Source organism: Spodoptera frugiperda, chromosome 3, assembly GCF_023101765.2.
Source record: "Spodoptera frugiperda isolate SF20-4 chromosome 3, AGI-APGP_CSIRO_Sfru_2.0, whole genome shotgun sequence".
Lineage (NCBI taxonomy): Eukaryota > Metazoa > Arthropoda > Insecta > Lepidoptera > Noctuidae > Spodoptera > Spodoptera frugiperda.
Genome location: NC_064214.1, coordinates 7,941,037 through 7,953,768, shown reverse-complemented (window position 1 = coordinate 7,953,768; position 12,732 = coordinate 7,941,037). Strand labels below are relative to the sequence as shown.

Below are 12,732 nucleotides of genomic sequence, written 5' to 3'. Positions count from 1 at the left end.
ATCATTTTTGGAACGACAATCAATGTTGGATTGTGCAATTAATAAAACACTTTCTGCTATACTAGCAAATACTATGTAAGATGTACTTGTATTGTTATACTGTTAATCATTTATAATTTTAGGGATAACTAGCAAACCCGGCGAACTCCGTTTCGCCACCAGTGGTTTTCCCTGTTTTTCTCTTATATGTTTCTCCCGAATTTTCTATAAACTGCTATAAACCTCACGGAGACCTTTCAACAAATGCAAAACCGTGGAAATCGGTTCGTCCGTTCTGGAGTTATGGCGTCAGGAAGGAACACTCGACTTTTTTTTAGGAGTAATAAACCATCTTTGAGACCGACCAGACGTAATATTTACCATACAATACTATAATTTATCCAAATAAAAAGAGGTGGTTTGAAATACACTAGCTACTCAATCAATATAAACTCTTTCCTAGATGCCTCAAATTTAGACTTGACTTACACCTATTAACACATGGGTACTTACTTCTATTTATATAAAATAAAGATGTATACATAAACAAGTGAGTGTGTATGTTTGTACGGCGGGAGACACGCAATCCTATCGTTTGTGGCATCTGTGACAATCACACTGTCATACACGGCCTTGAAAGGTAAAGAATTGATTTTTTACTACCGTTTCATATGTCATGATGTAATAGCTATGTGCTCTTTTATATAGGACGTCTGTGATTTTGAAAATGTGGTCTTATGAACATTAGAACTTCATCACATTGATTTTGGATTCTCTGGAGGCTTGACAGTTTTTTTTTCTTTTTGAGGGGGTCAAATCATCCAATGACTTCTCTCACCTTAAGCGAGGCGAGAGGGAGTGTCAGACTCTTACTGACGAAAAACCTCTAGGTAGTCCGCAGCTCCGGACGCTTGACAGCTAGGGAATATTTATTTGTTTTGGGACAAGCCCATCAGAACAACCAAAAACCGCTGCATAAGTCAGGATATACAGTGAATACAACCATGAAAAGCACTAGGTGATTTTACTGATAATTTAGAAATCAAAAAAACAATAAATTCCAACTCAAAATCATAATCTGGCCCCAGCCCTACGATGACTATGTACCTTAGCAAATGACTAGACGGTCGAAACAGTTCAAGAAACATTCTACTCATCACATAACTCACTCACATTTGCAAAACCTATTACTCAATACCTATATACTGTTCAAAGTAAATGGAAAACGTCGAAAACGCGACTCTGTAGCTGTACCGACAAATTCATCCAATTTATTACGAGAATACACGGAGCATCCATTCAGTAACAACTCCATTATATAAGTAAAATCCAATTGAAAGTTAAAAACATGGTTCAAATATTACTCCAGTCTCCAGGTTACTATAGAAACCATGAGATCGAGGTCGCGGTGACCCTGACCTGGTCCCGGGACACCCGGAGGGTTAAAATTTATTTTTAAATTACCTGTTACATTTTTATTGGGGCACCTTTTACCCCGTAAGCGCATTGTAGGGTTATTAAAGCTATGAAGCTGAGTATCAGGTTTATGGTCGGAATTACCGGAGTAAGGGAATTAAAGCACATTCTATTTAGATTGTATGAGAAAGCAAGGATTTTGATTTCATTGGTGTTATGGCGAAGTAACGTGTTATTTGGTTTTTTAATTTGGACATTCTCTGCATGGAGTATTTCCTTCTCTGTCTCTCGGCAACGATGTTATTTTTAGGTAACTTTTTTTAAGGGGTGATAATCATCCAATGACTTCTCCCGCCTTGGGCGAGGCGAGAAGGAGTGTCAGTCTTTTACTGACTAAAAACCACCTCGTACCTACTCCTGCTTTTCGAGCCGGAGCCCTGGTAACCCACTAGGTAGTTCACAGTGGTCCATGTACCCTTACTGATGTAACCTAGTGGTATTATCTGACATCAGTGTAGATTAGAGCTAATCTCTTAATGATAGGTTTACTATAATCTCTATTATAAGTTTTTAAACTGACTGAACTTCCGTGATCATGGCGCTTGCAACAGTGCCGAAATATCGGAAACTCATAGACATAAATAAACATGGTAAATATCTCGTCTCAAGTTCTAATGATAATCTCTATCATGCATTTCTAACCAAACTACCACCAATTTAACTGACATTACCTTTGAACATGTTCACTAATATCAATATTGTTACCTGGAAGTTGCATTACATAATTGAGGCTTCATTTCACGCTGGGAGTCTGTAAGCTAACACAGGCTTCAGGTAGTACAGTGTAGCGAGGAATTAAACCTTTGTGCACGCTACCTATGGTAACTGTATGCCGTGTTTACGTTGCGTAGGGCTGTCTAAGCAAGGTGTAATAGAAATAATAAGTATATTTAAAAGAGAAAACTAAAAGAATTTAGAAGTAGAGAAAATATAGGTAGGTTAGGATACTTGAAAATTAATGACCTATAGGTAAATAGGTTAAAAATAATGCGGCCCATTTTTTTAAATAAAATATATAAAAGGAACATGGATTAATTTAAGTAAAAATATTGCCCTAATAGTAAAAATACCGCCTTGGATTTAAAACGCTGTTAAATTGTAAATTTTTTTTTTTTTATTCTAACGCACTAAAAACTCTTTTTGTATTGGATAGTCCATTTATTTAGTAAAGCTAATGATTATAAAATATCACGCTATGACCATTAGGATCAGAATAGCGAGTGAAACCTCGCGGAAGTAGCAAATCGTTTAGCTAACTTTGGACGCTTGTGCAGCCCTAGTAAAGTTGACGTTCAGTTTAATAACGCGCCGTGTCTCGTATGAACAGCGCCTGTGTTCATACTGCTCATAGTTTCACTACGAACTTCTAGTCTAGAATCTAGAATATCTACTAGGGTACTAACTTGTTTACCTAGACGCCAAGGTATAACATGCCAAGTTCTTAAATCTTTATAAAATCTTAACGCAACGTCAACGCGTTGTCGAACTCTTATTAATACGATAAATGCAAAAGTTTGTGGGTTTGTAAGTTTGTTACTCAATCACGTCACAACGGCTGAACGGATAAGGATGAAATTTGGAACAGGGATAGCTTATGGTATGGAATAACACATGACACCTTTTACCCCAAGGAAAAGCTTGGTACAGAGCAGTCCAGTTTTTTTAGGGGGAAATCATTCATTCCTTGCGTGTGTGAGGCGGGAGAGAGTGTTAGACTGTTACTGACTAAAAACCACCCCGTTCCAAGACTTCTGTCAGCCGGAGCCCTGGTAACTCGTTAAGTTATCCGCAGCTCCGGATAGCAATCCAATATTGGACTGTAAGATTTCTTTGCTTAAGAGGGACATTCATAAATCTCCACGCTTGATAGACAGGATTAGAGATCGCAGTTTAAAAGGTTCAGAGTTCAGGTTTATCAAAGAATCAAGCGCGTTTGTCAATTAATTTGCCCTTTAACGCTACAAAAAGCTCAACTGTACATGCCAAATGCCAATATCTAAATGCTTTGTAAAATCAAAAAAGTAAAATGATACTTCATACCCGCATCTTATTTAAAATTCCCCATTTAAATATATTTGAATAGTAGAGAGACGTTCGCAAGTATTGTTTACGATTCCGCGGCAGAAAATTGTTTGCTTTACTTTGTTATTGGAGTAACAAAGTAAATACGGAACAATAGCAGCGGAATCGGAAACAATACTTGTTTTGCTGAACTCTCGCTATTCAAATATATTTAAATGGGAATTTTAAGTAAAATAGGGTATGAAGTATCAATATTTCTTGTGGCTCTAAGCATAGAAATTATCGTAGTTTTCTTACATGTTAAAATCGTAAAAAGTCCGTTTACATGAAAATAAAAATAAAAAAAATCCCGCGGGTTTAAATGCGATGTCGCTGTACGTTTTTTTTGTCTGTTTGTCCGTATGGGTCCGATTGGAGCGTTTTCACGAATATATTGTGGGATGCTTAAATTTACATTTAGTTTTGTCTTCCTCGGTTCATAATAAAAAAGTTACTTACCGTCAACATTCAAAATTAATTCCGCATTTAAGTTTGGTATTTGAGATAGTTTAGGAACCTTAGAGCGTACAAACAAACAAAGTCTTCAGCTTTATATAATTAGTATCGATAAACTTCGGTATCTTTGTCTGTTCGAAAAAAAGTTCTGCACAGCAATAATCTCCAAAATAAACGTTAAATATCACCAAAAAACAATGCAAAGAAATATTTTCAACATCGAACTATTGATTAATAAAACATTTTGAATTCTGCATCCATAATCACAGAGTTGATATTTGCAAATCGCAGCGTACTCCATAGAGAGCCAATCGATAAACGGGTGTTATTATTTAATCACGAGCCTCCCGTTTTGCATATAACAATATTAGCCTTGGTTCGGTCACTGAAACACGCTGAAATTTCTAATAACTACCACGCAAATTTGCAACCAGAAGTGAAATTTCTTTAATGCAAAATCTGTGTAAAACACTACCTATGGGTACTTTACTTTTTTTTTCAATCACTTGAAACCCAAGCCTGTAAGAGAGGTTCTGGACATACTAATTTTTGAGTCTTAGAAGTCAAAATCGACCCTACGTATTTGTCGTTTCACCCTAGCTAGAGACCATGGGTAGATGTGTTGTAACAACTGGTCTAACTAGGGAACTTTGTGCCCCTTATTCGCGATTTCACCCGCTCTGCTTGGCTCCTATTGATCATAACGTGATGTTATATAGCCTATAACCTTCCTCAACAAGTGGACGATCTAATACAAAAAATAATTATTATTCAAAACGGCTCAGTAGTTCTGGATATTAGCGCGTTCATACAAACAAACAAACTCTTCAGCTTATATATGTATTAGTATAGTATATATATTATACGGAAACTACATAGGGTGTATTTTATAACCTAATGTAGGAAATGATTCCTATCATCAGTTTAAATACACCACTATTTGAGGCTAGAAATATTTTTTACTAGTAATGCATCAAAGATGATTTTAGAAATAACATTGCAATTTCCCTCGTGCTACATAAACAAAATGAACAAAACAACTGCCACGTGTAACTAGTGGTGATAGTTGTGATTTATTTATAACTAGCGACGCGCGCCGGGTTCGATCGCGTGTAATATATTAATGAAGATAATTGAGAGCCGCCCTTGCATGAACCTACCTGCTAATAATGCACACTACTGTTGGTATGGCACGTGTAAGTGCTGAGCCGAGGTCTAAGAAATAAACATTCTTCTAGTTTGTGAAACTGTTTTTGATATTACAGAAAGGACATCGGGCGTTTTTTACCCGATTTTTGTAAAAGTCGCGAACATAAACCAAAATATTTTTAAATGATAGTGTTTGCAATCATATTTAATATTGTGTAGTTATTAGCCTTGATTCACAATAATGGGAATTAATGGAAATAATTAGTAAAATGAAAATGATATTTATAAGTATGACTATTTTTAGCTAATTACTAAACGACCGCTACAGGGTAAGTTAAAATATCACTCCGTGGTGCTTTTTATAAACCCAATCAGACTAAATCCGTCAAGTTGATGTGCATGTTTCGTTCTCACTCTCGCCCATAGTCTTAAAACTGGTATTATGTTAACTAGCGACTCGCGCAGGTAGCTAGCTTATCTTACTACTATCGCAGTCCTTCGTCATCATCATGCGCAGTCCTTCGCCAAAAGTTACTGAGAAAAATATGTTGTTTTAATTATTTTTACAGATTCCCTTTTATCCTCTTCAAAATTATTGCCCAAAAACATTTATAAATATTTTCCTATAAATTTCCAATTAGAAAATCTCCTTATCATGCCACGACCCACAGATATGGGAACTATACCATTGTGAACTCGATTTAATTGCCTATCCACCGTACCTAATTTTATTTTTGTTCGCCGTAGGTAAGTGTCCCATACAAAAATGCCCGATGTTCTTTGAATCAATGTGTTGTACTTATAACATGACAAAAACAATTGAAATAAATGCTTTGACTTTGACTTTGAAAACATGCTAGTGATCAATATGGGTATAGTTGTAAAAAGTGTGAAAGAGAGTGATGCTCCGTGTTACTTTTTTAGTATTAGATAATGACGTTTGCATCAAATAACTGGTCTAAGAATTATACGACATAATTATATGAACTACGTATAATAACAATGAGGCTAGCTCCCTAAGTCCGTAAAAGGTATATAACAAATTTATATTTTAAAGAAACGTCTTGTAGATTATTTTTATTTTAAAACATGAAACTATGACTAAATGTGAATAAATGTGAGTTTTGGGTCAATCTCCAAAATAGCGAATAAAAAGCAACGTCACGCCTTTTATCTCTGAAGGGGTAGGCAGAGGCACATTACGACACATAATGCCGCTATGTAATGTGCACCCACTTTTCACCATTGTTATGTGTTATAAGTCCCATGTAATAGGGGGTGAGCCTATTGCCATATACTGGACACAATTCCAGACTCCGTGCTACTACTAACAAAAGAATACTATTTAAATATCATTATTTTCAATGAAATACATAATTACGAATACGCCCTTTTGATTACAAAAATATACACCTCTGACTACATTGTCATGGAATAAAAAGTCGTGATAATATACCTAGTAAGGTAAGTACATTGTATGACTAGGTAGTGCAGCGAGCCCAGGGTCACGGTCGGTACAAATCCTTGTTTATATACCAACCTAGTTTTATTTTGCAGAGCAGATTTTCAGGACGGATTAAAATCAAGCTACGTTTTCAAAACTGAATAATACTTTGTTTACCTAACGATCTAGGGTTTGCTTTGTAAATGCAGCCAATTCCATCATTGTGAAGATAACACATAAGTTATTGATTTGTATGAATAATTATAACCAACGAACGAAATTTAGACAAAAATTTTATTGTGAATCTGATTGAAAAAGAGGAACCTATGGAGTTTCTTGCTCGTTCTTCTCCATAGGAATCTTTACAATGAGCCAATAGCTTCACTAGAGGACTGACCGACAGACAAACATTGTTAATATTATTGTATTTGCGTTAACGATCATAAGTGCCTTCCTGGTGTAATTGAAAGAAATAATTTTGACTTTAACTTTAATAGCTCGAATTCGAGCTGCGGGAGCCGCCGAGTCCACAACTCCTGTCGAGTGTGGTCTGAATATTGTTTGTTGTTTTGTGTTGCACTTCTACTGTGTGAGCATTTAATCGGCTAGTTTAGTACGTCAAAAACGATATTTTCTATGAAATAGTGCGTTATGACGTCATTAGATTTTTACGTCAAATAGCAGACTTATTTCTAGAAAATTAGCTAGAAAAAAATCATCAAATCTATGAATGAAAGTGTAGTTATTTTTTGATACTTAATTGTATTGAAAAGTCGAAATCATTTATTTTTGACTGAGGAGACTAGTCTATTGAGGCGGGAACGTGGTACTGCACACCGCATGCTGAAAATACATATACAGCGGAATAAAAACTAAAAAAAATATACTATTGTTAGTACTACACCTTGTATAACCGTACATTGACCTCAACAGCGTACAAATGTAGAATCTACTACTTACATGAGCTAGGTATACATACATACATAAGTAGGTAGTATGTCGAGAACATGTGCGCGACGCCTGAAATCCTGAATATTACAGCTGATGGTTAACCGCATAGTACATTGTGTTAGCAGTTACATAGTGCTCTAACTTGTGTACTTAGCTCTGTATAGCTGTATGTATAATCAAGTTAACTTACACTGGGGTAATGTATCTAAGTTTGATGAGTGACTAGTGTATTAGAATTTAGGTAGGAGTTGTAACTTTAACCACTTTATTTGTTATCGTATAAATAGGAGGCAATGTACTCTTTCAGTCATATTTTATTTATATTTCCTTGTCAAAATAATCTCATAAGAACAGCATTATAAGTGTGGGAGAGCCATGCTTCGACACGAATGGGCCGGCTCGACCGGAGTGATACTACGACCTCACAGAAAACCGACGTGAAATAACGCTTGCTTTGTGTGAGTGAGGTTACAGTATTACACTTGTAGTGCCTCTGGTGTTTCGGGTGCTTTATAACATAAAAAAAGTCCTAGAGTACTGAAATTCTACTTGTGGTTTAATTTATTGACCTAACTATCGAAAACTAATCACTACAGAACTCCTTTAAAATATCGCGATTTTAAAGCACTTTAAAACTAAAGAAGGTCTTTACACACGAAACCCTCACACACTTTTCATCCCTTAAATTTCACAGCTCATGTAATCAGATGCAAAACTGTTCACACTTCACCGGCGGGGGTCCCTTTACGAAATGTTTCCGAAACCGTTTGTATGGAAACACTAACCCTCTAAAAGCCACGTAGACCTTCATTTACTGACGCGGATTACATACAGGGTTGTAGGGTTAACGGCACTTTATGTACTACATAATGTATGTAGACTATGAAAACTAATGTAAACTATTGGTACGAATAGGGAAGATGAAACGGTATAAACATTTAAAATCTATTTAGTCCTTCAATTATGTAATGAAAAATTATTAGACACGTATTTTTTATTTTGTCGTATAAGAAAACAATAGGTATAGGTATAGATAAAACGAATCAAAGTTTAGGAGTCGGGGCTACGTCATTTCTAAGTATGAAACGTACCTAGAAGTGACGGCACGCGATATTTCAAATCAATATATATGCAAAAATATTTGTTTCCGTAAGAAAATCAAAAATACGTGTCTAATGTTTTATAATAATCTACCTTGTGGACATTAAAATAAAAATCTGTCATCTATCCTATTAAAAGTGCTTATTTTCTTTGTCTTTAAACAATCTGGATACATTTAAATACATTAAATTCTTTTCTATTCTTTATTTATTATAATTATTTATTTACCTTTAACTCTACTCCATGCAGTTACATTATATTGAATTTTATTTCTCTCTACCAAACGATAACAAATTGTATGCAAAATGAATCGGTTCGGTATTTTTATTTCATTATTGTTTGTTTTCAATCTATAAGCAATTTGTTAACAGCGTTTATTTATTTTAATGCAATACTATTTAGCATATTCGACGAAAAATAACTAGTATTCAAAAGTATTCCATTATTTATTGCATTCATAATGTACACAGGTGTTGCAAAATACAGTATTTAGTCACAATTATGGACCCTATCGGACAACTAATTTACTGTTTGGTAATAAAATAAAACAATTCTGTACTATTATTGATGTTTTTGTATGTCAAGGCTGAAAGGAATTTATTTGATAAGAAATTTATCAGGATTCAGGGTGCTTTTCCACCAGAGATGTGCTATGTAGCTATACTACGCAGATGTAATAGCTAAGCTATGAAACTATAATTATGACCGTCGGTTCTATCGAAACCCGCGGGATTACAAACCAATACTATTCATTGGTGTATGACAAAGGTACGTTGTCACTAGAACCACAAGGCCAAAATAAAATAATTAAGATAAATACCTGTAGCTATGTACTAAAAGAAGTAACAAGCATTAATAATAAAAAATGATAGAGCATGTTGTATTCCACGCGTCGCGAGGACGCGTCCCACATTGCGTACCCTTGACCTAAGGCGCGCAGGACCCAGTTTTCTCGCAGAGGCTCAAATCCGTTTGTCTGACAATTTGTTCCATCGAATTTCATATTAATTAGTTATTGATTGGTTGAAACGCTTTCGTGTGCGTATTTTGGGAGCTATGGTGGTATTTTGGACTTTATTTTGTAATGGATAAGGTTGTAAGTAGTTTGGTGTGGTGGTGTTGGCTGTGTTTTAGCAGCAGAATACATTTGTCGCAGCAGTAGCAGGTACAAATAGGGGGAGAAGAGAGACAGAGAAAAATATATAGAGAGATTAAATGAGACAGAGAGAGAGAGAGAGAGAGAGAGATTGACCGCCGTACTTTAATGATCACTTAACCCAGTCCTTAGCAATTGTTTTCGATACAAAATCGTTGCTAAGGAATAGTTTGAGTAATCATTAAATGTCTCTGAGTGCGGCAGTGAGAGTTTAAGAGAAATTAAGACAGCAAAATGTTTGCATGTCACATTATTATGACAAGTGTTATGGATCTGGACTACTGCTATCAGCTTAAGACCTAAAATGTACCAACACTTTCGCAAATAAAATAATTTGAATTTGAATTTGAGTTGATTACGTACACCTCTGCCCACCCCAAATTCAAAAGCCGGTACAAAGTCGAAACAACAACATTTACCCGTGTGGCCTTTTCATAAAATTTTAATTTTATCATCGACTCGCAAACTTGGCGCAATAATACCGTAACTTTAATAATAAAAACTGCTGAATTATTCATTTGTATGTTGAAAGTTTCAGGATCTTTGGCGTCCAAGGCTAGTAGCTAGTTGTACCTCTTGGTACGAGTATAAAATGAATCATTAATGCGGTATCTCTATTCGATGCTCGACTGATACATAATTTAGATGACGTATTGCTTCCTATAGGTGTGGTTTGGGTGTTTATTTTCCTGTGTTGTCGGGATTTGTGATTGGTAAAATTGAGTTAAGTTGTGCTCGTTATTTTTTGCAGAAGTGGACTTGTAAATGAATTTCAGGTTTTATACCTATTACCAAGTTCCTTTATGTACTTAGTATTTCGTGATCAAATCTGTATGTATGGAGCACTACAAGTTCAACACCACCATTAGCAAAAGAAGGGATCCACCTACAACATTACAGCTCTCTGTGGTCAAGGTATATGGAGCTGTTTACAGAGAATACTTGATTAATATAATAATTTATTTTTAGAAAAAAATCAGTTTTCGTTGAAATATTATTTAGTTGTATTATGCTTCTGTGGACAAATAAAACTTGTAGTTTCATTTAAATCATATGTGTGATCTTCATACTGTATGTAATCAAAATAACACTTTAAATGACCCAAACAATCATATAAAAGAGGTTTCTAGATGCGTCTCATCTTTATAGGTAAGGCAAAGTTTATATTGGCACATCTCATAAGCGGGGGAGCGTAGTAAGTGGAGATATCGGTTACCATGACAACGGGGTCGAAGTTACCTTGACATTTCAAAACATGGACAGCGATTTTATTTTAAAATTGATGTGCTATGGGTGATGGGCCGTAATGTAATTAGGTGTGGATATTATTAGGACGCTGTTTTGGTATCTACGTCAATGCAATTACTGAGAATTGGTCGCAGTTTATATGAGTTGGTCGATAGTAGGGTTGAGAAGGCAGATTTCAGAAGGAATGGGATTGGTCTAAAGTTGGTTTTGGAATTGGAATAATAGGTTTTTAGTTAATACTATGGAAATACTTCATTTGTGTTTAAGTCCCATGTAATAGTGGATGAGTTTATTACCGTAATATACCGGGCACAATCCCAGAATCCGTGCGACTACTGAGAAATTTTAGAAAAATCGAAGAAAGCCCGGCAGTATTGTGCCCGACCCGGGAAATAGAAACCAAGACCAAGAGCCTGGCAGTCGAACTTTTAGCTGCGGGAGCCGCCGAGTCAACACCTCCTGGAGATGCTCCGTGGAGGAGCGAAACATATGTCTAGTATTTACTGCATGTCGCGTGCGTGTTTTATGTTGCACCTCTGCCGCATAAGTATTTAATTGCGGGCGGGAGGGCTGTACTGCACACCGCATGCTGAAAATACTTGTAGATACAAGCGGAATGAAAACTAAAAATTGTATTGTATTGTTAGTGTGACCACTAGATAAAAGAGTAAAATTATAATGTATATAGTATGAAAATGTAAATAAGTGAAATCACAAACGTCACAGTCCGATAATATAATGAATAGAGGTCTGCACATAACACGTTAATTAAACATTTAATTAAAGTATTCACGGGTATTTCAACATTTTTACCTGGAACAAATTGTCGTTGGGACGCCATGCGCCATGATGAAATGTTTTAATTAAAATTTTCATATTCTTCAGTGATTTTCATTAAAATCAGTTCGGATTTCGGCGACCACTTAATTAATGCGGGGCTCTAATTAGTGGGCGTTAATCGATAGGTTGACAAGCGTTACTCTTGTGCCGGGTAGATTATTATTGAGATTCTGGAATAGGGTTTTTTTAAGGTGACAAATCATCCCATGTCTTCTCTTGCCCTGGGTGAGGCGAGAGGGAGTGTCAGACTCTTACTGACTAAAAACCACGTTCTTACACCTGTTGTCGAGCAGGAGCCCCGATAAACCCCTTTCTTAAGAAAACAAATACTTTCGACGATATATTTGTTTGAAATATCGCGTGAAGTCACTTCTAGATGCGTTTTATACGTAAAAATGACGTATTTGCTCCCACTTCTAAACTTTGTTTCATTTTATCTAAGTATTGTTATCTTATATTAAAAAATTAAAAAATACGCGTCTAATATTTTTCATTACCTAACTGACGGACTTAATAGATTTTTAATTTTCATACCCCGTCATTAATCCCTATTATGATCGGTCTATCGCTGTAACTTTTACATAGAACTTAAAACTAAGTAAGTTACGCATAGTGACTGTAAATCTTAAATACTTTTATATACTACGAGTAATAATCACTTACTAACTAGTAGCTTCCGCCCGCGACTCCGTCCGCGCGGATGTCGATCTTCGCGTGGAAGTTTTATTTCTCAATTTTAAGTAAATCTGACAATGAAATCTTATACCTAAATAGCTATTAGACCCAAATACGCCGAGGCCCATAATAATTAGAGAATAAAACTGAAAAATAAAGATTTTTTTCTACGTATTTTTCCATGATAAAAAGTATC

The 12,732-nt window shown here is 35.6% G+C and overlaps 1 protein-coding gene across 9 annotated transcripts in view; it reads left to right on the top strand.

Annotated features, from left to right (window-relative positions):
• The window catches only part of LOC118273812 (ras-specific guanine nucleotide-releasing factor 1), a 55,376-nt gene that overhangs the window by 8,690 nt on the left and 33,954 nt on the right, over nucleotides 1–12,732 (top strand). The gene's annotated exons all lie outside the window — the stretch shown is intronic.